Here is a 26285-nt window from a genome sequence, read left to right on the forward strand (position 1 = left end):
CTGCTGTGCCTAACACCATTCACTGCACTGCTTAGCTGAGACTGTATCTATAGCCCCACGTTGGACAGGTATGCTCCAATCCAAGTCCTACCAAACAGAAGCTACTCTAAGTGGTCTGGAGTATGGCCTGGGGGCTGGCACAGACTCCAGCTACTCAGTGGCAGGACCTATGAGACAACCTAAACTGTGACAGTAACAATGTGGATCTTAACCAGAAGGGCTGCATCCCATGGGTCATCAGAGGTGGTTCCACTGGACATGGGCCTTTTGGTTGTGCCTCATCTGTGGCTCCTGTAATTACTGACATGGCAGTGAGACCATGCATTTGATCTTAGCTCCCTCGGGTGGATTCCTATGGGCCCTGTCCCGCTGTGTCTGCTGATTCTCTCAGAAGCACCAAGTCTCAGGGATCTATTTGAAATTGACTGAACCTGGGCCACAGCTGGCATTGGTTTCGTCTTACTTCTTTTTTTTTTTTTTTTTTTGCTTTTTGGGTCACACCCGGCAATGCACAGGGGTCATTCCTGGCTCATGCACTCAGGAATTACCCCTGGCGGTGCTCAGGGGGACCATATGGGATGCTGGGATTCGAACCCGGGTCGGCCGCGTGCAAGGCAAACGCCCTACCCGCTGTGCTATCTCTCCAGCCCCCTCGTCTTACTTCTTGTTGCTCATTGGTACCATCTGAGAAAGGGGTTGGCACTCTAGCTGAAGGCAGAGGCCATATGGATTCTGTAGGTTTGGCTATCCTTCCTGACTTTCTAAAAGTTACCCTTCCCTTCCTCTCTGTGATTTGCTTAGAGCTATATAAAGATCCTGTCCAGATGAACTTGATTTTGCAGTAAAAGGGAAGCACATGTGGGAAGGGTCCTCTTGGGCTTAAGTCTCTGAAGAAGAAGCAAAGAAGAGAAAATTAAGTTAAACTGTTGGGCTGGAGCGATAGCACAGAGGGTAGGGCATTTGCCTTGCATGCGGCCAACCTGGGTTCGATTCCTCCATTCCTCTGTCCCTCTCAGAGAGCCCAGGAAGCTACCGAAAGTATCCTGCCCGCATGGCAGAGCCTGGCAAGCTACCTGTGGCATATTCGATATGCCAAAAACAGTAACAGGAAGTCTCACAATGAAGATGTTACTGGTTCCCGCTCAAGCAAATCGATGGGAAGACAGTGCAGTGGTACAGTGCAGTGGCCTGCAGTGAGAACGCAAATGTGATCAAGGACTGATCTTGGCCTGAGAATTACCCTGAGAGATGTTGGCTAGAAAGCTGTTGGAATATTCCAGCATCTGGAGAGGGGCAGGTAGCTCCAAGCAGACAAATGCAGTCAATTTTCATCAGGTGTGTTGGAGAGGCTGATGAAATTTCCTTCCAGGAATGTACAGGAAAGTTCTTCATTCTCTCCCCCTAAGGGCAGGTCCTCGCTGAATCTCTCAGGGACATGCTTTCAGCCAAGCATTAATTTCTTTCACTTTGTTAACTGTGTTTCTGGCAGGCCCCAGGGATGCCAATGAATGGGGCTTTATGATTAGAAAGCAACAGAGCCAATGAGATTACAGCCTGGATTACCAGACACCTCTCATATTTTAACTAGGATCTACTCTTTATTGTCCTGTGAATGTGAAAATTATTTTTTAGGATTTTTTTCCAGGCTGGAGTGATAGCACAGTGGGTAAGATGTTTGCCTTGCACGCGGCCGACCCAAGTTCGATTCCTTGACCCCTCTTGGAGAGCCTGGCAAGCTTCCGAGAGTATCCTGCCCGCCGGACAGAGCCTGGCAAGCTACCTGTGGCATACTCGATATGCCAAAAACAGTAACAACAAGTCTCACAATGGAGACGTTACTGGTGCCCGCTCGAGAAAATCGATGAACAACGGGATGACAGTGCTACAGTGCTGTTTTTTTTCCAGTGGGATGGGGGTAGGGTTGGTCATGTGTGGCCATGCTCAGGGCTTAATCCTGACTTTGTACTCAGGGATAGGGATTATGAGCAGTACTGGGGACCAATAGATTGCAAGGAAATCACTTTAACTTTCCCATCACACACTCACATTCACACACAGACACACAATAAAATACTACTACTTGCAATTAGGACAGAGAAGGGACCACAATGACATTGATGATTGGAATGATCACTCTGTACAAGAACTGAGTGCTTGAGTGCTGAAAGGAGGTAAAGTGAGATGCATGATACCCTTCCAGTAGCAATATTGTAAATCTCAGCGACTGAAAAGGAGAGAGAGATAGAGAGAGGGAGAGAGGGAAAGAATTGTCTGTCATAGAGGTAGGCTTGAGGGGAGGGGATGGGTGGAACTTAGGGCATTGGTGTGGGCAGAAATGTACACTGGTGAAGAGATGAGTGTTGGAACAGTAAATGACTAAAACTCAGTCATGAACAAGGCAACAGCCCCTGATCCATAGAACTAAGCTAAATAGAGTGGGGGTCAGGAGTAGGAGGGCATCCTGAGACACTGGTTGTGGCAATCAGCTTCTCTGGTGGATATTGTGATACGAGAACACTGTATGCATGAGACCCTCTCATGAACAGTCTTGTCAATCATGGTGTCACAAACAAACACACAAACTACATGATTCAACTTAAGAAGTGGAAAAAATAACCCATTAAAAGAAAACAATAAAAAATGTTAACAAATGTTAAGTGATTTGTATAGGTTCTTTCTTCAAGTTTTTCTTGAAGAAGAAATGTATAATAAATGTGTGAGTTTTTAGGGAACTTTTTAGAGCTAAGATTTTTGTTTTGTTTTGGTTAGGTTTTGGGCCACACCCAGGTATGCCCAGGGCTTTTCCTGGCTCTGTGTTCAGGAATCAGTCCTGGCAGGACTCAAGGGACCATAAGGGATACTGGGGATCAAACCTGGGTCAGCCATTTACAAGACAAACACCCTACCCACTGTACTACCTCTTGGTCCAAAAGTAAGATCTAAACTCAGAATCATTAAATAAAAAAAATTAAAAAGTGGGAAACTGACTTGGCCATGGTAAAGACGTAGATTTGTTGGCTCAGATCTGAGGTGTCCCAGAAGTCCAGTAATGACAAATTAGAGTCTCACTTTCTTAAGGGAATTCAATTTAAGACGCTTGGCGATTTAAGAGACTTGTGAAGTCAGTGGGCCCTGTGCGTGACTTACATGAGGCCAAGAGGAGAGAGATGGTTGCTCTCTCCTGATCTACTTTCTGACACTCCAGCACTGACTGGGAAGACTAGGACTTATAAAGTCTGTGATAAAGAAGGGGAGGAGGGAGAGAAAGAGAGAGAAAGTAACATGCCCAAGAGAAGAAGGTTGGATTCTCAGAAAGAACTTTGAATGACCTTTAAGACTGACTTTTATGTGGATATTCTTTTTTTTTTTTAATTTTATTGAATCACCGTGAGATAGTTACAAGCTTCCATGCTTGGGTTACAATCTCACAATGATCCAACACCCATCCCTCCACCAGTGCACATTCCCCACCACCATATGGATATTCTTAAGGTTGCTTCGGTCTGGAGTATTCTGCCATAGGTGGGGGTTGATCAGGTATTGTCACAAAGGAATAACTTTGAAGTTTTCAGTTAATCTCCTCCAAGTCCTTTAATTGTAGTCTCTGTCTCTGCTGACCTTTGTAGTTTCTGTAGGGTCCAGCCTCCTCAGGGTCTGCTGCTGGCACCAGAAGGTCTTATCAGGCCTTAGCTCCTGTGTTCATAGGTGAGCTTCCTGCAGCTTTAGGGATATTGGTTTTATTAGTTCCCAGGAATTCCATTGCCATGGGCCCTTCCCTATCTACCTGCCTGCTTCGATTGGGCAGTAATTAATTTTGCTGATTTTTTAAAAATCCTATGCAATCCAAGCTCAGAATTTAAATGATATCTTTGCTTCAAGCGATACTTTTCAAGCATAAGTGAAGAAGCTAATCTTTCTCTACAACAATATCTCAGGAGAAGAAGCCTGCTCCATTATGTTGTAACTAGAGCTGCATTTATGGCAGGGCACTCAATGGTAATGATTATATTCTCTATGCTTGTATCATATTTTAATATATATCATACTTATATTATCTTCTGCGTCACTCTCTTCCGGAAGCTTTGTTTTATGGCATGTTGTAACAACGCGGATCGTTACAACATGCCAGTCGATCAAAAGCTTGCATTTGGTAGACTGAGAGCACCTGTAAGGGCAATTAGAGAACGCCCTAAAAGCCACTGTCCCTCTCGGAGAACCTGGCAAGCTACCAAGGGTATCCCACCTGCATGGCAGAGCCTGGCAAGCTACCTGTGGTGTATTCAATATGCACAAAACAGTAACAATAATGGGCCTCATTCCCATGACCCTGAAAGAGCCCCCCAAATACAGCAGCGTTGGGAAGGACGAATAAAGAGAGGCTAATAAAATATGCTCTTCATGCTCCTGGAGTGAGCAGACACCACTGGGCTACACTAGCATGCAATAGGGACAAATGGAAACATTACTGGCGCCTGCTTGAGCAAATCGATGAGCAATGGGATGATAGGTGATACAGATGATATTATCTTATGTTTATATCTAATTTATATATTCTACTCTATTATTGTTGCTATTGTTATTATTATGCTATTATTGTTATTATTAATACTTATTCTATTATTAACACATTTAAAAAATCTGTATTCTTGGGCCAGAGTAATTCTACAGCAGGGAGGGTGTCTTGCACATGGCCGATCTGGTTTTAACCCCTGATAACCACATAGAGTCTCCTGCATGCAAAGCCAGGAAGTGAGGTCTGATCACCACTGGGTACGGCCCCCAAATAAACAAGAATAATGAAAATTTGTACCCTGATATCCAACACAGAACTCTGCACATGTGGAACTCAGGAGAATTTTTGAGCAAATTGGGATGATCTCATGAATGTAATTTGCCTTTTCTGGATCTATTTGTGCACATAATAAGTGATTTTATTTTGATCCTGAAACCTACCTAAGGGCTGCATCTTTCTCTGTGCTCAGGAGTGACTCCTGGCAGTGCTGGGTATGTGATGTGGAGTTTGAAGGAGCCTTGGCTACGTACCAGGCAAGTGCTTTACCTTCTGTACCCTATCTATCTATCCTAGAAATGATTTTTAAAGTTCACTGTAAGTTGGAACTAGGACTCATACAAGTTGACTTCAAGTCCTGCTGTCACTTTCCAGCTATCTGCTCTTCAACAGTTCACCTAATTTCTGATTCCATTTTCTCTTCTTAGAAATCAAATGAATGGCATTTTCTATGCCTTTGGGGGAGAGTCCAATGAGCCACAGTACTCCAGAGTGACCCAGCAAATACCAAGAAGGGAGCAGAAACGTCAGAAGCGTGGATAGAGTCTTTCAGCTGCTACATCAGTGTAATTCAATTCCACTTAGGAATCTGAACTCAGAAAGAAACAAGTAGTTTTAAATTATTATCCCTGTTTCCCCCCGAAAGAACCACATAATATTTTCCAACTTTTGATTTACTTGCTCTTAGAGGAAGACCCAGAAATGCATTTTCTCATTTGGAAGAGAAACTGGAGAAAGGCAATTTCATTTTCCCTTCCTTTCTGAGCACTCGTTTATCTTCCGAATTGTTTCAGAGCTTGATTTGACTGTTCCTGTGTTCAACATGAGGGGGTGAGGAGTGTTTGGAAAATGCCCAGATCTCTCTTGGTGATTCCATGTCCGTTCATCTTATGCACTCAAAACTGTCCTTGCTACTTGGCTTTAAGGAGACATCATATGATTTCTTCTTTTGAAATGGAGATATAAAAGAAGAGGGAAACCGAGGGATATTCCTAAATTTGCAGAACAGACCACGGATAGCCATCTATCTTTCAAGGATCCTATCAACGGAACCAAGAGAAGGATAAGGGCAAAAGGATGTAAATATATTCTTAGTGCCATCACTCAAATGTTTAATGCCCTTTTCATATAATTGGTCTTGTCTTTAATATATGAATATATTATGTAGGTGTAGATACAATATTATTTGAGACACATGTATGCACATAATGTATCAAGTTTATTTTTAAAAATATTTTTATGATTTAATATTTGTTAAAATTTTTGTTTGCTGTTTTGGGTCATATATCCTGTGATAATTAGGGGTTTCTCCAGACTCTACTCAGGAATTACTCCCAGGACCATATGGGATGCTGATTGAATCTTGGTAGGTCACATGCAAAGCAAGAGTCCAACCTGGTATACTATTGCTCTGGCCCCAATATATGTTATAATTTATAGAAATATAACATGCATTATATTTTATTTTATGTAATCATATATTCAAATAAAATACTACTTAATATATATGAAAATGTTTATAAATATTGGTATGTGGTTCTATGTGGATATGGATGAAATTATATTGGAATTTACACTTGATTATTGAAATAGTTCTTTAAGAAAAGAGAGACTCAGATCCGTGGGTTAATAATGGGGTTGGATTTGTTACTGAAATTCATCAGTGTACAGCAGAAAAGAAATCCCATTAGTTCTTCATTTACTTGTTATAAGTAGTTCTTGAACTCAATTTCAAGGGATCTCAATTTTTCATTTTACATATCTAAGAGATATGTAGGCAGTGCCCTAAAAATATCAAAGCACAAACAGTAGATGCTGAATCAAAAGCTAGTTCTTTTCTTCATAATTTTATGAGGATTATATACTTATAATACAGAGCAGAAATGTAAATGAGTCAATAATTACCAAATGAGCAGCAGAGGGGAAAAAACAGAGCCCCTGCATCTGGTTAAGAGACTTCCAGGCAAGCAAGAACTACGGTCAGCTATATACAAGGCATTCTCCATAACACTGCTACTATCTTTATGTTCTCCTATTTCTTTGCCAAAAAATAAATAAATAAACAATTTTTAATTATAGTTAGGTAACATGGTTGCAATAGTATTAATTTTATGATTTTGTTTTGATGTCCAAAGTTATCGCAAGTTCACTGTAGGATAACATTGGTTTGTCCTTTCTCCCTGGCCACAGAGAGCTTAGGTATTGGGTTACATCCATCACAGTGCTCCTGAGGCACTCCTATTCCTCTGTGTTTAATCTTTAAACTCTTCTCTGTGCTCTGCTTCCCCAACAGGTTAATCACCTATATCCCCAAATCAGACTTGTGATTTGTAAGGTCAGATCCTTCTAAGGACTCTGGATTCTGTATTTGTAAGTGAAATACTGTTGTTCTCCTTCCTTTATGTCCTTTGCACAGTTTACTTCAGAGCAATGCCCTTTTTGTGTAGACACAGGAAGACAGTTAATGCTATGCTTTTGTAATTTTGGAGTTAATGGACTCTGCATAATATTTACTCCTGGGCATCTGTCATATGTACTTGACTTAAGCTTCAATTGTCCTTAGTTTCTAGCACCCTAAAGCAGGGTCCCGACAAAGGGACTGGATGAACCCAGGGCAAGCAGTAAGCTACCCTGGCATCAAAATAGGACAGGCTAAGTGCCATAAAACTTATAATATGCTAGGAGCATGGTTGTGGATGAATTCTGTCATGACCCTAAGAAAAGTGACTGGACAAGGACCCTGCTAGTGCTCAGGAATGGCCTGAGCACTGTAGTCTGGGATCTATAGTGAGATGTCAGGAGAGCCATGATCACCCCATATGATTAATATATCTCTTACTGTGTCCATACAAAATGACTAGAAAGATTATTAAGAAGTAAACCTAAGATGATTGTTTAAGGACTAAGGAAAGGAGAAGGATGTCCTTAGATAAAAACATGCCCTTGAGGGATCTCCTCACAGGGGGAGATCTTTGATTTAGAAGAGCTTCCCTGGAAGGAAGGGCCTTACATTATGTTAATTGTGCTACCTCACCTAGGAGTATTTACTACTCCCAAAGCTTGTAGGTTGAGGGATAGGCTAAAGCAGCGACACTGAACACACAGAGAGCTGAGCATAGGGAAGAGGAGGAATTTGGGAGTGGGTGAGACTGGAAGGAGGCAGAGGGAGAGGAGATGGAATAAATGGCAACTGATCACTAACCAGCCTGGTGGCCCTGTTCCCTTCTTCATGCGTCTGTTGGTAGTGGCTACAGGCTGGGGTGGGGAAGAGGCTCATGGCCACCGAACCCACATGGTGGGGGAGATCACGCCACCTACACACATTTATTTTTTGGTTTCTTTTGTTGTTGTTGTTCTTTTTTTCTTCTTCTTCTTTTTTTTTTTTTGTTTCTTTTTTGTTGTTGTTGTTCTTTTTTTTTTTCTTCTTACACACATTTATTTTTTGGACACACAGTTCACCACCACCAAAATGCAAGTTTACCACCACCACCACCACCAATATCTTCTACCAAGGTATATTATAAATCACAATATTGCACACATTTAATAAACAATAGTGGAGTATAGACATGATTTATATATGCACCAAGAAACAAACAAAAGAGCTGGCTGATTTGCTTTATTGTGACTTCAGCTTTGTTGTGGTGAAATTTGTTTGGCAACAAACCCATTTCTCTGCTGGACCCACTGGCAGGAATGGCTTGGTCACAGGACTCCTGTTTCTAATTGGAGCAGGTAGGACACGTCTCATCCTTTGGAGGTCAGTCCAAGAACACCCTCTCCAGCGTGGCCTGGTGTTGTTCCACTGTCTGCCAACACTGTCAGCCTTCTGCTGGGCTTGCACACCCATTCAAAACCATTCCAATTTGCCTTTCCTGACCAATAAAAGCAGGGGAACATCCCTCTTATGCCTTTTTTTTTTTTTGTAGAAAAATATTTTGTTTCATATTTCATTGAAATGTTCACATGCACAAAGTTTTATTGTTAATATATTTAATTTTGACTGAAAATGCTAACTATATCTTATTTATATGTGTTCTCTATTTTAATAGTATTTTTTTATTTAAATTTATTTATTTTTAATTAGAGAATCACCGTGAGGGTACAGTTACAGATTTATACACTTTTGTGCTTATACTTCCCTCATACAAAGTTGGGAACCCATCCCTTCACCAGTGCCCATTCTCCACCACCCGTAAACCCAGTGTCCCTCCCACCCTCCCCAATCCCATCTCCCCCCCACCCCACCCTGCCACTGTGGCAAGGCATTCCCTTCTGTTTTCTCTCTCTAATTAGCTGTTGTGGTTTGCAATAAAGGTGTTGAGTGGCCGCTGTGCTCAGTCTCTAGCCCTCATTCAGCCCGCAACTCCCTTCCCCCACATGGCCTTCGACTACAATGTAGTTGGTGATCGCTTCTCTGACATCTGCACATGTATGTTCATCGCAGCACTGTTTACAATAGCCAGAATCTGGAAAAAACCCGAATGCCCCAGAACGGATGACTGGTTGAGGAAACTTTGGTACATCTATACAATGGAATACTATGCAGCTGTTAGAAAAAAGGAGGTCAAGAATTTTGTAGTCAAGTGGATGGGCATGAAAAGTTTCATGCTGAGTGAAATGAGTCAGAAAGAGAGAGACAGACATAGAAAGATTGCACTCATCTATGGTATATAGAATAACAGAGTGGGAGACTAACACCCAAGAACTGTAGAAATAAGTACCAGGAGGTTGACTCCATGGCTTCGAGGCTGGCCTCACGTTCCGGGGAAAGGTCAACTCAGAGAAGCCTCTTATGCCTTTTAACTTCTGTGGTGCCCACTGCGTCCTTCCCTCCTCCTAAAACTCATGTGGTGGAGCTCTCATCTTCTATGTGGGGATATTTGGAGGGGAATGTTTGGGGCATCATTAGGTTTAGTTGCCTCTATGAGCATGAGACCTTACTGTGTAATTAGTGAGCTTATGAGAAAAGGGTTACATGCACGTGCTTTAGTGCCAAGGAACAGAAACTCGGGAGAGGACAGCATTCTTTCTTTCCCAAAGTTTATTGAGAAGGGTGCTTATGGAAGGACAAAGCAGGGGACTTATACCTGAATATGAGGGCAGCAGAACAAGAAACAGGAAAACTTTGGTTTTTAGATGTCCAATCCCCTGGAAGTGATTTCCGGGACCAGTGTAAAGTAGGGTATGTTAATTTGCGAGGAATGCCAAATCCAGGACTGCAGACAAAACTCCCACAGTATCTTAGTTTCTGCCAGTGCTGATGGATGGAAGCTGAGCTCAGGTTTTGGCAAGGCTGGTTTCTGTTTGACATGCCCGTGCTCTCTGACCCATGTCCTCTCCCCAATATCTCTCTGGTTGGGTCTCTGTTCTAAGCATCTCTTTGCACTCTGAAATTCCCCACATCTGAACTCGGGGGCTGCATCCTTTCTTCTACTTCAAGGGAGTCTTTTCTCTCTCTGGAGAAGCCCACATTCTCTTTTGAACTTCTTTCTTTTTCTCTCCCTCTTAATGAATATCTTAAAGCAATAAATAAACAAGCTCCTCTTATAAGGACACCAGTGATAGTCCAACCCAAATAAGCTCCTTTTTGACATTATCATATTTTTCAAACTCTTGTCTTATCAAACTCATCAAATTTTTATCTTTTAAAAACTCTTCTCTCCAATCACTGCCATCTTCTTTAATATTGGGGCGGGGGAGGGGAGTCAGGAATTCAACTCACAAAATTGGGAGGCACAATTTAGTTCATAATTTAGGATAAAAATTTCTTATTATTTTCATATCAAGACTCTATTGCCTGCACGGGAGAGCCTGGCAAGCTCCCCATGGAGTATTCATATCCCAAATACAGTAAAAGAAATATACATACCTCTCGGAGAACCCAGCAAGCTACCGAGAGTATCCCTTCCGCACAGCAGAACCTGACAAGCTACTGTGGCGTATTTTATATGCCAAAACCAGTAACGATAGGTCTCATTCCCCTGAACCTGAAAGAGCCTCCAATCCATTAGGAAAGGTGAGTAAAGAGAAGCTGCTAAAGTCTCAGGGCTGAGTGTAATAGAGATGTTACTGGTGCCCACTGGAGTAAATCGACGAACAATGGGATGGGGATGACAGTGATACAGTGATCAATGTCTCATGGATTTAGTATATTTATGAGCCTCCAATTCATTGGGAAAGGTGAGTAAAGAGAAGCTGCTAAAGTCTCAGGGCTGAGTGTAATAGAGATGTTACTGGTGCCCACTGGAGTAAATCGACGAACAATGGGATGGGGATGACAGTGATACAGTGATCAATGTCTCATGGATTTAGTATATTTATTTCTTAAAAATAATATTTTTTTATCACATTGATTCCAAATTAATAAAAATAATGTATCCATAAATACATCAGCTTCTTAGCTTTCTTCTCTATTAATCTCTTTATAATTCTTCTTGTCAACATCATTTTAATTTTTTTAGATTTATTATAGGTCTTAATAGTCATAAAACAAAATCTTTTTACTTTATTTTCTTTTTTAACAATGTCTTGGCAACTCTAGGCTCCTTTTATTTTCACATAAATTTTGTCAATTCCCATATATGCAATAAAAAGCTTGCTATTTGATTAGGATGAAATTAACTTTATAGATTAATTCAAGGAGAATTTTTAGTTTTACCATATTGAATATTCTAATCCACTATCTTGGGATATGCCTTTATTATTTAAGGTTTTTCTAATTTTTTGAAAAATATTACACAGTTTCTGTGTTTAGATCCTTTATCTTTTATGAGGAAAATTTCTAGGTTTTAAATTTTTATCATTAAAAAAATTTGGATTGAGTAGTATGTTGATCAATATATACATATGTATATACATCACTTGTATCACTTGTCATCCCATTGATCTTCGATTTGCTCGAGCGGGTGCCAATAACGTATCCATTTGTCCCTGTCACGTGCTAGTGCAGCCCAATGATATCTGCTTGCTCCAGGAATAGGAAGAGCCTCAAATGGTTCATTCAGGGATTTGACGAAGAAATCTGACCATCTAGTTGGTGGTTGGCCACATGGTCTTCTGATGTCCCATGAAATCCAGTCAGTAATAGCTCTAGTCCAGCGGTCGACTCTGAATCGCATTACATGACCGGCCCATCTGATTTTTGATGCCTTGGCAAACGAGACAGCATCCCTGATTCTTGACCATCGACAGAGGTCAGAACTCCGGATTCCTTCTCTCACTTGAGTGAGATGTCATACTCCTAGCATAGCTCTTTCAACTCCTCTTTGAGATACCCGAATAGCGTTCTCATCCTATTTGCATAGGGCCCAGGTCTCTGAGGCGTATGTTAGTGCAGGAAGAATGGTGGAATAGATAAGACGTGCCCGGAGTTGGAGGTTCTTCCTTCTCTTAACCACTTCTTCGACGATCTTGAAGGCATTCCACACTGCTCTCTTCCTCCTGTGCAGTGCTGGCACCAAGTCGTTCCTCATGTTGATTTCTCGACCCAGATACACATAGCTGCTACATTCGGAGATGTTCATTCCATTGAAAGCAAATGGAGCTTCAGGGACTATTTCATTTTTCATGAACATCGTCTTGTTGAGATTCAGCTGCATTCCGACCTTTCCACACTCATGGCAGAAGTCGGCCAGCATTTGTGCCACTTGGCTAATGTTTGGTGTTATGAGAATGATGTCATCAGCGAAGCGGAGGTGGTGTAATTGCCGACCGTCTATCTTCACTCCCATTCCTTCCCATTCCAGTCGTCGCATGATGTTCTCGAGGGTGGCACTGAAGAGTTTCTGTGAAATGGTATCACCCTGGTGCACCCCTCTCTTTACATCAATGATCACTTCCTTGTAGAATGGTGAGATCCTGGTGGTGAATCCACAATACAGCTCTCGGAGGATTTTGATATACTGAGTTTGAATGCCCTGTTTGGCCAGGGCTTCGATGACTGCCTCAGTCTCAACAGAATTGAAGGCCTTCTTTAAGTCGATGAACGTTAGACAGAGCGGCATCTTGAACTCTCGAGAAATTTCAATGAGTTTGGTCACTGTGTGGATATGGTCTATTGTGCTGAATCCCCTTCGGAACCCGGCTTGCTCGCATGGTTGTCCTTCATCTAGTGTTCTGCCTATTCTATTCAGGATGACAGTACTCATCAATACACTGGCTCGACTCTTCACAGGCTACCTGTCTGAATGCAAGGTTCCGTCCCAGTGGAAAACCAGTAGGACTGTTCTGTTGTACAAGAAGGGAGACATCCACGACATCGGCAGTTATCGCCCAATCTGCCTGCTGTCTGTCATCTACAAGTTGTTCACTCGTGTCATGTGTATATAATTCTATTTAAATGAGGTTTTTTTTATGTTACATTATAAAACAGCCTGAATGCCCACTGATTTCTTGATAATTTTCTTTGGATTTTTACAAGTCCATAACCTGCAAATGAAATGACTATTCTTATTTTCTAACCCTTTTAATATTTATTTCTTGCCCTTGATTGAGTTGGCCAACCTGCTCAGACATCGCTCATACAGTCATCCCAGAGCCGCAGTGGAAGAACAGCCTTGTCCCATTTCAATCTCAGATGAAATGAAATTGAGCAATGTTCTTCATTAGGTTAAAGGAGTTCTTCTCTATTTTTAGTTGGTGAAGACATTTTATAATAATGGAAGAGAGATTTTATCATATTTTTTCAGCACCTATTAAACTAGCCATGTAATTTTTCTTGTAGTGTGTTAATGTGGTAAAATAAGAATGATTGGCCTTAAATCAATCACTTATTTTAAACCAGTGCTGTACTTCTCAAATAAATAATAAACTTGGTTGTGAGAAATGACTCCTTATACTTTTACATGCTATTATTTTGCTTATAATTTTGCAGCTAAAACTCATAAGAGAGTTTGTAATTTTCTTTTCTATTAATTTCTCTTATTTTTCTTTTGCTTGTCAGATTTTTGAATAAAAGTTATGTAGGCTTAATATTAAATAAGTTGACGTATTTAATCTATTTTTTCTAATCCATGAATAAATTAGGCGAGTTTTTTTTTTAATTTTTGCCACCCATCCTGGCCTTAAGGGCCCCTGGTTGAGCCCGCCAGGCACCCAGGCCGCCCTCCATGGATACTCGATAGCTCTCTTGTCCAGTCCTGTTCTTAGGGCAGCGCTTTCTGCATCTACATCCTGGTTCAGAGTCAGGCACCTGCCTAACACCAGGGACCCTGCAGCTTGGGCAGCAAGTGGGGGCCCAAGTACAGCCCCGCCTCCCTCTCCCCCCAGCCGGGTGCATCTCACCCTCTCTGACCCCAACCACCACCACCACCCGGTATTGTAGAACCCTGACCAGCTTCTCAGCTCTCCTGGCCCACTTCAGAGTCTGGTTTTGATGTCCATCGGCTCCCAGGATTAGACAGGTTTGTAAGCACAGACACCATGGGACTGTTTGCCCTGTCTGCTGTGTTTGCACTGAGTTTCTGCCCTGGTTTCCACGTTGTGCTGAGGAGAGGGAATTTCCTCTACACCGAAACTGGTTCTGGCTCAGATTTTTTTATTCCTTAAATTTGTGACAGAACCAGTGGGTCCTGGAGTTTTCTTTGTGAGAAGATTTAGAATTTCAGTTTCATTTTCTCTAATAATTACAAGATTTCACATCTTTTATTATTAGCTATATTTTTCTGTTGTTTGTCCATTTGATCTAAAGTTTCAAATGTATTGCCATTAGTATTATTATAATTTCCTGCTATATTCTTAATATCCTTGTGATGCCCAGATTTGAACATAATAAAAATCTGTGATAGTTCTTTTATCCTGCTGTATTTTTCTTTATCAGTTTCAATTGGGATTCATTAATTTTTTTTGTATTTCAAAAATTAAATTTTAGGTTGCCTTGTCTTTTCCATTGTACATTTTTTTCAAATTCATTGATTTCTGTATGCGTCTTTCTTCTATCCTTCTTTTTCCTCTTAGCCTAAACTTATCATAACTTTGTTCAATTTTTATAATTAAAAAATTGTAGTCCTTTTTCTTTTCTATAAAATTTCCTCTGTTTGATATATATATATATATATATATATATATATATATTTCTATCCTTAAAATACATTTTAAAACATTTTCTAGATTCCTTTGGAATTTTTTGAACATATTTTTGTAGAAGGATATTTTTAACATCCATATGTGACTCTTCTAAGTTATATATGTGTTGATTTTCTTGTGGTCAGAAAACATTCTGTCTGATTTGAATTTTCTGAAATTAGTAGGACTCTGCTTTATGGCACAGCATATGATCAATTTTGTTAAGTATCCCACAAGAGCACTCTGCAGTTAGTGAATGTAATGTTTTACATATGTCAATTAAATACTATATTAAATAGTATTAAATATCACAATTTAAATACTTCTATCATTATTATTGCTTGGTATGATGATTTTATCATTTGTACATTCTTTGTGTATTCAAAAGTATAAATCAGCTATTTGCAAATAAATATTTTTAAATGGGTTAGGCTTCCATCAAACATGATGGGGACCAGAACAATAGTACAGCAGGGAGGGCATTTGCCTTGCACATGGCCAACCTGGATTCCATCCCCGGCATCCCATATGGTTGCCTGAACACTGCCAGGAGTAATTCTTGAGTGCAAAGCCAGGAGTCACCCCTGAGCATTGCTGGGTGTGACCCAAAAACACCCACACACAAATCAAAAATTTTTCAGACAAGAAAAAGTCATGAAGTGTATCACTAAAGACATTTTATCTAAGCAGTCAAATACAGAAGAAGTAAAGGTTAAGACAGAACATCTGAGATTCAATTTTATATCAGAAAGACATATCGATGGATATGTATGGATATGGATAAGTAAAGACATTATAGTTTTGAATGAGTGCATGAAAAAATGTGCCAATGGCAGAACAAACCTCAAACCACAGTAGTGGAAGATTTGTTTATGCTATTCTGGAACCTATAAGCTAATTGCTCCAAACTATAGTAGCAAGAAGGAGCTCTGCCTTGAAGAGAATAGATGAGGACCCCCAAATTGGGGTCTTGGCAATGTGACGGGGTGACCAACTTGATAGAGTCAGTGCACTGAGCCACAGATGACTCATCTCTCCACACAGCGCTACTGCTGTACTTCTGTGTCCAAGGGAAACTGTGTGGTGGTCAGGCACCTGCAAACAGGCTTGGCCACTGCACGGGCCCCTCAGGGACTCTGGTGCCACAAAGAGCCTCTCTCAGAGGGCCCATGGGTGAGGTGGGGCTGCTCCAGCCTCATGCAGGTTCGTGCAGGAACATCACAGGAGCTCCTGGATGTTCCTGAGAGGCCTCATCAGGTGGAGGAAAAGGCCAGGGTTTGATGCCATGCAGCAGGCCCGGGACTGGCCCTGACTGAGAGGATTCCTGCTGACCCATGCTGTGCCTTTGAAAACTGCTCTAAATGCACAGACAGTTCCACAGGCCAGGTAGAGGGAGCTTCCCCGACTCCACTTTGAGCTTCTCTGCCCAGCTGCTTCCTCCAGAAGCCCGGCCCCCACACCTCGCACCCTCACACACACTCGTCTGCCAGGTCCTGAGCATGAAGATCATTCTGATTGGAAATGACAGTGACAATTTTTTGCACACTGGTCTGGGGTATGAGGAGGGAATGATCTTATGTTGGCTTCGCACTGACCTCACCTACAGTTCCTGGCTCCATCTCGACAACTTAATCGCTATGTGTATGTGGGGATTTGTGTATGTGGGCACATGCATATATGTGTGTGGATATGCAAATGTGATTGGGTATGTGTGGGTATAATTGTGTGAGTGTATATCGTGGAAGTAGATATGGGTGTATGTGTGCCTGCATGTGTGTGAATGGTGTGTGTATGTGTGGGTATGTGTGTGTGTGATTGTATGTGTACATGCATGTGTATCTGCATACATATGCATGTGAATATATGTGTGGGTCTATGTGGGTCTATGTGTGTGTGGTATGTGTGTGTGCATGGATACTTATCTGCATGTATGGGTGTGTGTGTGGTCATATGTGTGCCTATATGTGTGTACATGATTAAACTTTGCTTCCCTCATGCCTTTTCCATCCCTAGCTGTCCCGGTGGAAGCTCTGCTCTCTGGTCCCTCCTCCAGTCCTTCCCCCTCCACCCTCCTCCCTGTGTCCAGGTGGTGTTTGGGTGGAAGGACAATGATCACATCCCAGAATGACAGGGAGTCGGTCCCACCTCCAGCCCTTCCCCCTCTTCCTTGTGTCCAGGTGGTGGTTGTGCGGGAGGACAGTGATCACATACTGGGATGGGGGAGAGTTGGTCCCACCTCCAGCCCTTCCCCCAGGTGGTGCTTGTGTGGGAGGGTGGTGATCACATCCCCAGATGATGGAGAGTCGGACCCACCTCCAGCCCTTCCCCAGCCTCACTCCCCCTTGTGTCCAGGTGGTGTTTGTGCGGGAGGACAGTGATCACATCCTGGGATGATGGAGAGTCAGTCCCACCGCCAGGTGGTGCTTGTGCGGGAGGACAGTGATCACATCCCACTGTGTCCCAGGGCATCATGGTCTTTAAAGACCAAACTGTGGTCTGTGTATTGAACTTTTCAGCAGCTGGAGGAGAGACAGGAAAAGCCTCTTAGGGAGGGAAAGTTGCCCGCCTGGAGCTGAGTCACCAGCGACTGTGACGTGTGCCCAGAGGGCACTCAGAGGAGCCTCAGTGCAGGACAGCCTCTGCTCTTCCTCCAGACAAGCACAGAGGAAACATCCTCAGTGGGCACAGAGATCCGTGGTGCCAGGGATCAGGAGGGCCAAAGTCAAATGTGAAAGGACCGTCCCATATCTCCCAGCAGCTGTAGGAACAAAGCTCGGGTAGCATGGGAACCCGAGGGGCTTTGAGGGGACCTGGGAGAGAGTGTGGAGAGGCTCTGCAATAGAACAGCAGGTGCTGAGCCAGAACTGCACACATTAGGGGTTCTGCTACCTCACAGAGTTGCCCCCCAAGTGGGAGTGGGAAATTATTGGGTGGCAGGGGGGCTGGAACTTACATACCATGCCCAGCTCCCTTCCTGGAGGACAATGCATAGATGGTGGTTGAAGCCTGGTCTAAGTCCATTCAGCATCAATGTTTGGCAAGCACTAATGAGCTCCATAACCCAGACCCTCCACTCCGTTGAAGCCAACAGGGACCATGCAGGAATTTGAGTGGGAGTGACCAAGAGAGAGAAAGCGAGCAAAAGAGAGATAGAGACAGAGACGGAGAGACAGAGAGAGGAAGAGAGAAAGAGCGAGCGAGCAAAAGAGATAGGAAAGCAGGCAAGGAGTATGCCTTGCATGCGGTCCACCCCAGTTCAATCCCCAGCTCTTGCAGATAGTCCCCTAAGCACTGCCAGGAGTGATGCCTCAGTGCAGAACCAAGAGTAAGCTCTGAGCACCATTGGGTGTGGCCCCCCTTCCCCCAAAAAGGAGAGACAGAGAACAGGAACACTCAGCAAGTGCCTTTCCCCATATTCCTGCCTCTGGGGGACCCCCAAAAAGGGGAGGGTCTGATCCAAGACAACAATCTCAGTCTGGTCGATTCCTCTGAGCTATCTGCTTGAAGGCCCTGGATAATGTTTTTAGTGTTCCCACAGACCCCAGTTCAGCAACTGACTGGCATTGCTCATTCCTCTCCCCTACCTGATTGGGATTTTTCATGCTTCATGAGCCATATTGCAATTCCATTCCATCAAAGATGCACCAGACGGGAGCCAAAGCACGGAGCCCTCGTGGTGACTGAGAAGTACCGGAACAGATTTCAGAGTAGCCTGTCTCCAAAGGAATAGGTTGGGGGTGTCGGAGACCCTAGCAAGGAACTGTCTTTGGAGAAAGTCAAAACTCTGGCCCAAAGCCCAAACACTTTATGTGAGATTCTTGTTTTCAGTAGCAAAATGAGTGTGGGGAAAACATAGCAGGGTTTTTCCATGGCTTCCTGTGCTTTTATTGATGGAAATATAATGAATTAATTATCCTGAAATAATTTCTGGTTTAGTCAATTGGCTGTCAACATGTAAGAATTTTCTCCACCCTTAGAGCTATCTAGTTAAGAATGCACATTTTATATTATATATAATATCTAGTTAAGAATGCATTTTATATATATGATATGCATATGTATGCACATATTATATGTATGTGTATGTGTATATACACATATACATATCACTGTATAACTGTCACTTTATCACTGTCATCCCATTGCTCATCGATTTGCTCGAGCGGGCACCAGTAACATCTCCATTGTGAGACTTGTTACTGTTTTTGGCATATCGAATACGCCATGGGTAGCTTGCCAGGCTTTGCTGTGCAGGCGGGATACTCTCTGTAGCTTGCTGAGCTCTCTTAGAGGGATGGAGGAATCGAACCTGGGTTGGCCGCATGTAAGGCAAATGCTCTACCTGCTGTGCTATCATATAATACCCATATATGTGTATACACACACATGCACATACATATAATATATGTTATTGAGTCACACCTGGCTGTGCTCAGGGCTTACTCCTGGCTCTGTGTTCAGAGATTAATTCTGGAAGTGCCAAAGATTAAATCTGGGTCAGGCTCTTAAGCACGCATTTTTAGAATATTGACTGTTTTAGGAGTTCTGAAGTAGAGAAGAAGATGGATTAGGTAAAGGCTCTACCTAGAAGCTTGCACAGTGAACAGAAGGCTGGTGTGGAATTAGATCATGTGAGCCATCATGTGTTAGAAAGTGAAGAGTAAAGTCAGAGCAGGACAGAAACCCAGAAACCTCTTGGATGATTTGTTAGGTCAGGTCAACAAAGACATCTGAGAGAGAGAGAGAGAGAGAGAGAGAGAGAGAGAGAGAGAGAGAGAGAGAGAGAGAGAGAGAGAGAGAGGCGTACTACATTCTGACCTGTGACCTGACCAGTGACCTTGCTCTTTCGGGCCTTTAGTTGGGGCTGGGAGCTCTTCAGGAGTCGACAATATTAGAGATGGGATGATGAAGCCCAAGGAGGTTGCTGAGCAGGAACGGGGAGGGAAGGTGTGGTCTAGTAGGGATAGGTGGCAGGTCACTAGGCAGACATGAATCCAGTGACTACATTATGCCTTAGGACGCAGCCTCCACGTACCACGAGGAGCAAGGGTTTGAGGGAGTGTCGGAAGACTGAAATTCGAAGATCAGATTTAAGTCTGTTGCAATAGTGCAGGCAACAGAGGCTGAGACCCTAAGGCAGGTGGGTGAGGGAGCACCGGGAGCAGGGAGATGGGTTTGATGCTATTCTCTCACCCAAATGTTCTTCAGCAGGCACTGTATCCAAACAAACGCAGAGCAGAAACTACGCGGCAATCCCCCCCTCCCTTAGAAAGTTATAAACAGCCGAAATAGGGGTGGATGATAAAGTATGACAGTATAATACCCATTGTGGAGAGCAGGTTTCAGCGCCCGGGGGAGGGTTATGCTAAGCTGACACAATGACAGCAAGAACATAGCTTTAGGTGATGAAATTACACTCATTAAACAGGCACTATTTTAGGCACTATATTCCACTTGACAGGGAGCCACAAACAGATGGTACAACGCAATTTACTGGACCACTGTTCTCCAAAAGTGGGTCTTAACTTGGAACCCTTCACTTGGGAGATGCTGACAAGTTCCCCTGCCTATTTCCCCACACATTAACATACATCCACCTCGGCTGTTTCGGTCTTGCTCCAAACACATGGTAAAATTTGCAAAGAAATCACACAGCAGAGAAAAGCATAACTTAAAAGTACATGTTTCCCTTCTCATCTTTCCTTTCTATTTCCTGGCTCTACCCACAGTCATCTTTTCCTGTTTTAATGGACACCAAACATTCATACATGCATATATGCTAAGTGGATATCTTTGCATATCTTCGTTTGGATGTATGAAAACGAACCAGTTCTCAGCAGTAGAATTATTGTCTCAGACAAAATCCATCAGAATCTTAATAGCTTTCGAAAAATTATTCTCCAAAAATATGGCACAAATTCCTGTCCTATCCACAAGGTGTATTATTTATTTATACCATTTATTCATTATCTACTGGTGGCATCTCATTGTGATTCAATTCGCATCTTACTAATGACGACCAGTACTGAGTATCTTCTCATGCATGTACAACACCAGCCAATGTGTCTTCCTGGTGAAGTAGCAGATCAGAGGCTTGTCTCACTTGAGACTGAATTCTGAGGTTTTTTTTTTTTATTGGGTTTTGGCTTTTCTTTACATATTCTGGGCACAATCTGATGTCATGTATTTTGTAAATATTGGCTCTCAACCTGTGATTTCAATTTTCATTCTCTAAACAGTTTTGGTGCAGCATTTTTTAAAAAAGATACACTCTAATGATATCTGATCTGTATCTATTTATTTTTAATGTATTATGTTTTGGGCAACAATACTAGGAAATTAATGTCTAACACAAATCTATAAGGACATTTTTTCTAAGGGTCAAAGAGTCAGTTTTAATGGTGGAGCCTTGCCATGTTTGAGAGCTGACGGATCAAAACATGAAATTAGGTAAAGCAAAATAAAAATAATGAAGGAGTCAGAGGAATATCTCCATGGCTGCATGCTTTATATACATGTGGGAGGCTTGTGTTCAAATGGCAACTTCAGGTCTCCCTCGCACTGCTGGGAGTAAACCCCAAGTACCACTGGATGAGACCCTAAACTCCCTCCCAATCATTGGCCATATATTTATATGGGGTGCTATTTCTGAATTTTAATATTACATTTATTTTTTTCATTTATTTTGCCAATACCACTGCCTTGATTAATACAGATTTTCAATGAATTTTTAATCAGATGATGTCTTTCAAATGTATGTAAAAGGTTTTCAAAATATTCTGGATATTCTATTTCCTTTTACTTGCCTCATAAAGTCAAAGGTTATGTGTCATAACCTTGTTGTGCATCTTCTGCTATTTTAATAGATACCATTCATATATACATGCTAAGGAAAATATTTGACAATGGTATACATTCTATTGAAGTGCAGACTTATTGTGAGACTTTTTAAAAATTTTCCTTTTTTTGTTTTTCTTAAATTTTATTTTACTATTTTATTATTATTCCCCCCCCCCCTTTTTTTCACTGTGAGATAGTTACAAAGCTTTCATGTTTGAGCCTCGGTCATGCAATCATTAAACACCCATCCCTTCACCAGTGCACATTTTCCACCACCAAAATCACCAGTATTCCCCCACCCACCCCCATTCCAACCATTCCCTTGCCTGTGTGGTAGACAATTTGCCCCATACTCTCTCTCTACTTTGGTTACATTCGATATTTCGACACCAATCTCACCATCACTCAAACATGCTGAAAAAGCAATGCTAGACAATTTGTTTTGTATTGCTTGTTGAGGACCTCGGGAACCCAGCTGCGGCCATGCTCAGGCCACTCTCCACACGTTCAGACTAGCCTCACGCATGGGGGAGCCGGCAGAGGAACCCAGAGGTATGGGACCCGAGGCCGAGATCTCCAAGGCTACTCAGATCAGGACTGGGCCTCTTCCACCTAGATCCCCCACTTTCCAGTAGTTAGGCAATCACACCAAGAGACGGCCCCCGGCACTGTGTAATCCCATCAACAGCCAACATCCAGAGACTATAAAACTAAGCTACTTTTATTTTATTTCTACTTTATTTCTATTTTATTTCTACTTTTGGCCACAATGTGGCCGCAGGACATCTAATAGCCTAATTATCCCTCTTAGAGAACCTGACAAGCTACCGAGAGTCTATTGCCCACTTGGGAGAGCCTGGCAAACTACCTGTGGCGTATTTTATATGCCAAAAACAGTTACAATAGGTCTCATTCCTCTGACCTTGGAAGAGCCTCCAATCGTTGGGAAATACAAGTAAGGAGAGGCTGCTAAAATCTCAGGGCTGAGTGTAATAGAGACATTACTGGTGCCTACTCAAGTAAATCAATGAACAGGATGACAGTAATACAGTAACAGTTATGGATAGAATATAATGTCCAGGAAATTCTGTGTCGTTCTCTTCTGGGAACTTTAGTTTATAGTCTCTGGGTGTTGGCCGTTGATGAAATTACATGGCACCAGGGGCAGTTTGTGGGTGTGACTGCCAAGCTACTGGAAAACTGGGGACCTGGGTGGGAGAGGAGGCCCAGTCCAGATCCAAGCAGGCCTGGAGCTCTCCGTCACAGGTTCCCGCCTACCTCCGAGCTACAGGTCCTAACTGTGTCTTTTGATCTCTTTTGAGATCTATGGGTCTTTGAATTAAGGCCAATAAATGAGCTTAAATAGTTGAGCTGGAGGTGGTTTGTGGGTGTGGCTCCCACATACCTAACTTTCGGATGTTTAATTTCTTGGTAAACTTGGCCCCAAATTGTTGGTGTCTGGCCAAAGGCACAACAGCAATTTTGGGGTATCTGGGAGTCTGATGGAATCATCAAGCTGCTGATATGCTCACCCCACAGGTACAGGTTGACCTGATGGCAGCACTATACCCTCTATTGTGAGATTTTATATCTTTAATACTCTTGTATCAACACTTATTTGTCTTTGCTTTTTACCTAATTATTTAAGTATTAGTTAGCTGAGTGATTTGCAATTTTCATTATGTCAAAGTAGGGTGTACTTTTAAAATTCTATTTCATTTTTGGGGTACTATTGTCAGTGGTCCTTTTTTCTGTTTTATTGGGGGCCCATGTGATGGGGCTTAGGAGCTGCTCCCATTTTGGAAGTTGTTCCTGGTGATACTCCAGGGTCCAGGTGGTTTGATAGGTTGAACTCATTTCTCCTACACTCAATGTATGCCCTCAGTCCCTTGGGTTACCTTTCCAGAACTGCAAGTGAACATTTAAAATCTTCATGTTCCTGTTGTTCATTTTGAGTAGGTGGAAACATCATTGAGTTTTGCATTTGACCTGTGTCTGGTGACATTACTCAATTTGCTAATTAGTTCTTTTCTTCTTTTTGTAGACTCATTAGTCTTTTCTAGGTAGACAGAGTGTCATCTACAAAAAGTGATGCTTTAGTATCCTCCTTTCCAATCCATAGATATTTGACTCCTGTTTCTTGCCCTGTTGCACTGACTAGATCGCCCCTCCCTGTTAGTATGTGGGTGGCCTTTTTCTCTGATTTTTAAATTTTTTGGTTTGGGACCATACCCAAACCAATCCTGGTACTCAGGGCTTATTTCTGACTCTGAGCTCAGGGATCCCTCCTGATCAGGTGGGTTGCATGACTTAACTAAATATTATTTTTAAGGCCCACCTTGTTTCTGAATTCAGAGGAAATTTTGCAAAATTTCACCATGGATTACGTTGTTAGCTGCCAATTTTTTGTAGGGATGTTGCTCATGGGATTCAGTGAATCTCTTTTTATTTTCTGAGTTTTATTTATTTTTTCTGGTGAGAGCCCTCCCCGCCTCAAGGGACCCAGCCCCGGTAGCCGACCTCCACTACCCAACTGCCGTCACGCTCCAGGCTGCTTTCAACACACTCAAGCCCAACCTCAAGCATGAGTGAACATATTCCTGGACTACGCGGCCTCTTGATAAGCCACATCATAAGACACTCCCTACTCATTTTTCATAAAATTGTAGAAGGAAATATATATGTGTGTGTGTGTGTGTGTGTGTGTGTGTGTGTGTGTGTGTGTGTGTGTATGCCTATGCCTCTCAGAGAGTCTGGCAAGCTATTGAGAGTATCCCGCCTGCATGATAGAGCCTGGCAAGCTCCCCGTGGTGTATTCAATAACAGATCTCATTCCCCTGACACTGAAAGAGCCTTCATTCATTGGGAAAGATGAGTAAGGAGGGTGTGCTAAAATCTCAGGGCTGGTATGAATGGAGATGTTACTAGCTCCTGCTCGAGTAAATCAATGAACAATGGGATGACAGTGATACAGTGATTTATTTTTTATCATGATAAAATTTTGCATTATATTAATAATTTTTGCTATTGAGACAATCTACAGTGACAATCATGCTTTGTTCCTTTTTATTAGTTGCCAGGGCAAATCACATTCTAAATTTGGAGCCAGTGTCACAATTCCTGTTGTTTGTCTTGCTAGGTCAGGATTTGTTTTTACATTGAGAATGGTTGCTCTAGGAATTAGAACAGATCTGCAAAACCATTTGTTCTCCTCTGAGGTCATATTTCATGCCCAAGGCAGAAATCTTATGAGGACCCTGAGCTTCCTCGATCAAGTTTGTGTCTCCCTAGAAAGTACAACACATCTGACTGAGCAGCATCAAACAAGGCGACCAGTATTGGCATCTACTTTTTTTAATTAAAAAGAGAAACCACTCTTTTATATTTATCCAAAGCATTACCAACCCCACAACTCTTTTTTCATTCCTTAAATTGCAAATTTCCCTCTAGTCTAATTCCCTTTAATCCTCAATTACATCCTTTAAAGAAATTCTTCTGTGAGAAACTCTTAATTTTTTCAACTGAGTCTGTACTTACTTTTCCTTTAGCCCTGAGGGATATCTTTGCTGGATATGAAATTTGGAGTTAAGAGTCCTTTTCTTTCGGTACTTTAAAAACTTGTATTCCAGTGTTTTCTGGCTATCATGGATTCTTTTTATTTTATTTTCTTAATTAAATAACTTACTTTAAATGACATCTCATGGAAAGCCCAGGGAACTGCACCAGAGGTCAAGAGTCCATGCCTGCATGCACATGTTTTTTATCCCTCCCATGGTTCCACATGGCCCTCTGAAGACCAATGAGGGTCACCCTAGAGATCCCTGAGCATGACTGGCAGGGCAGAATGGCCATGGAACACCACCAGGGTGAGCCAGGATGATGCCAACCTCCCACCCACCTCCCAGGACAAGCTGCTCTGTCTTGCAGAAGTCCAGCATTTGAAGTGTCTAGTCTAATTGGTTGATTATTACTGAAAGTGATCTCCAAGCCCCTTTATCCTTCAAAACAAAAGAGGAATGAATAAATTATACCTCAGTGATAAGAATGTGCCAGGTTGGAACCCATGTTTAGGGGAAGTGCTCCAACCATAACTCCCACCAGGTCCTCTGGCAGACTTCTTCCCTTTCATTCCACCACCACCCTCATTCCTGAGATAGAACTGTGTGTGGTCTGATAGATGTGAAATCCATAAAATGATGAGCCATAGGGTTAACCAGATGTCTATCATGTCCTTAGTTGCTTAAGAGCTAACAAGCTGTTGTCAAACACTCAAGGGGTGTGACAACACCAGCTCTACTTGCCATGTTGTCCATTTGGTGCCCAGAATTAGCCAGAAGTTTCATCCTTTGACTAACATTATGCATTTCCCCACCAGCAGAGGCTGGCAGTCACCAAACCACTGTTTCTATGAGTTGGTTTTTTAAATGCCACATAGACTTGAAAAGAAGCAGAATTTGTCTTTCTTTGGTTGATTCCACGTAGGGTCCAAGATTCTTTTGCAAATGGCACTTTCCTTCTCTGCAGGGCTGTGGCCTGTTCCACACTTCCCTTACCCCTTTTCCCACCAATAAATGCCGAGAGTCCACCTCTT

This window comes from Sorex araneus, chromosome 6 (genome assembly GCF_027595985.1).
Source record: "Sorex araneus isolate mSorAra2 chromosome 6, mSorAra2.pri, whole genome shotgun sequence".
In the NCBI taxonomy this organism is placed as follows: Eukaryota; Metazoa; Chordata; class Mammalia; order Eulipotyphla; family Soricidae; genus Sorex; species Sorex araneus.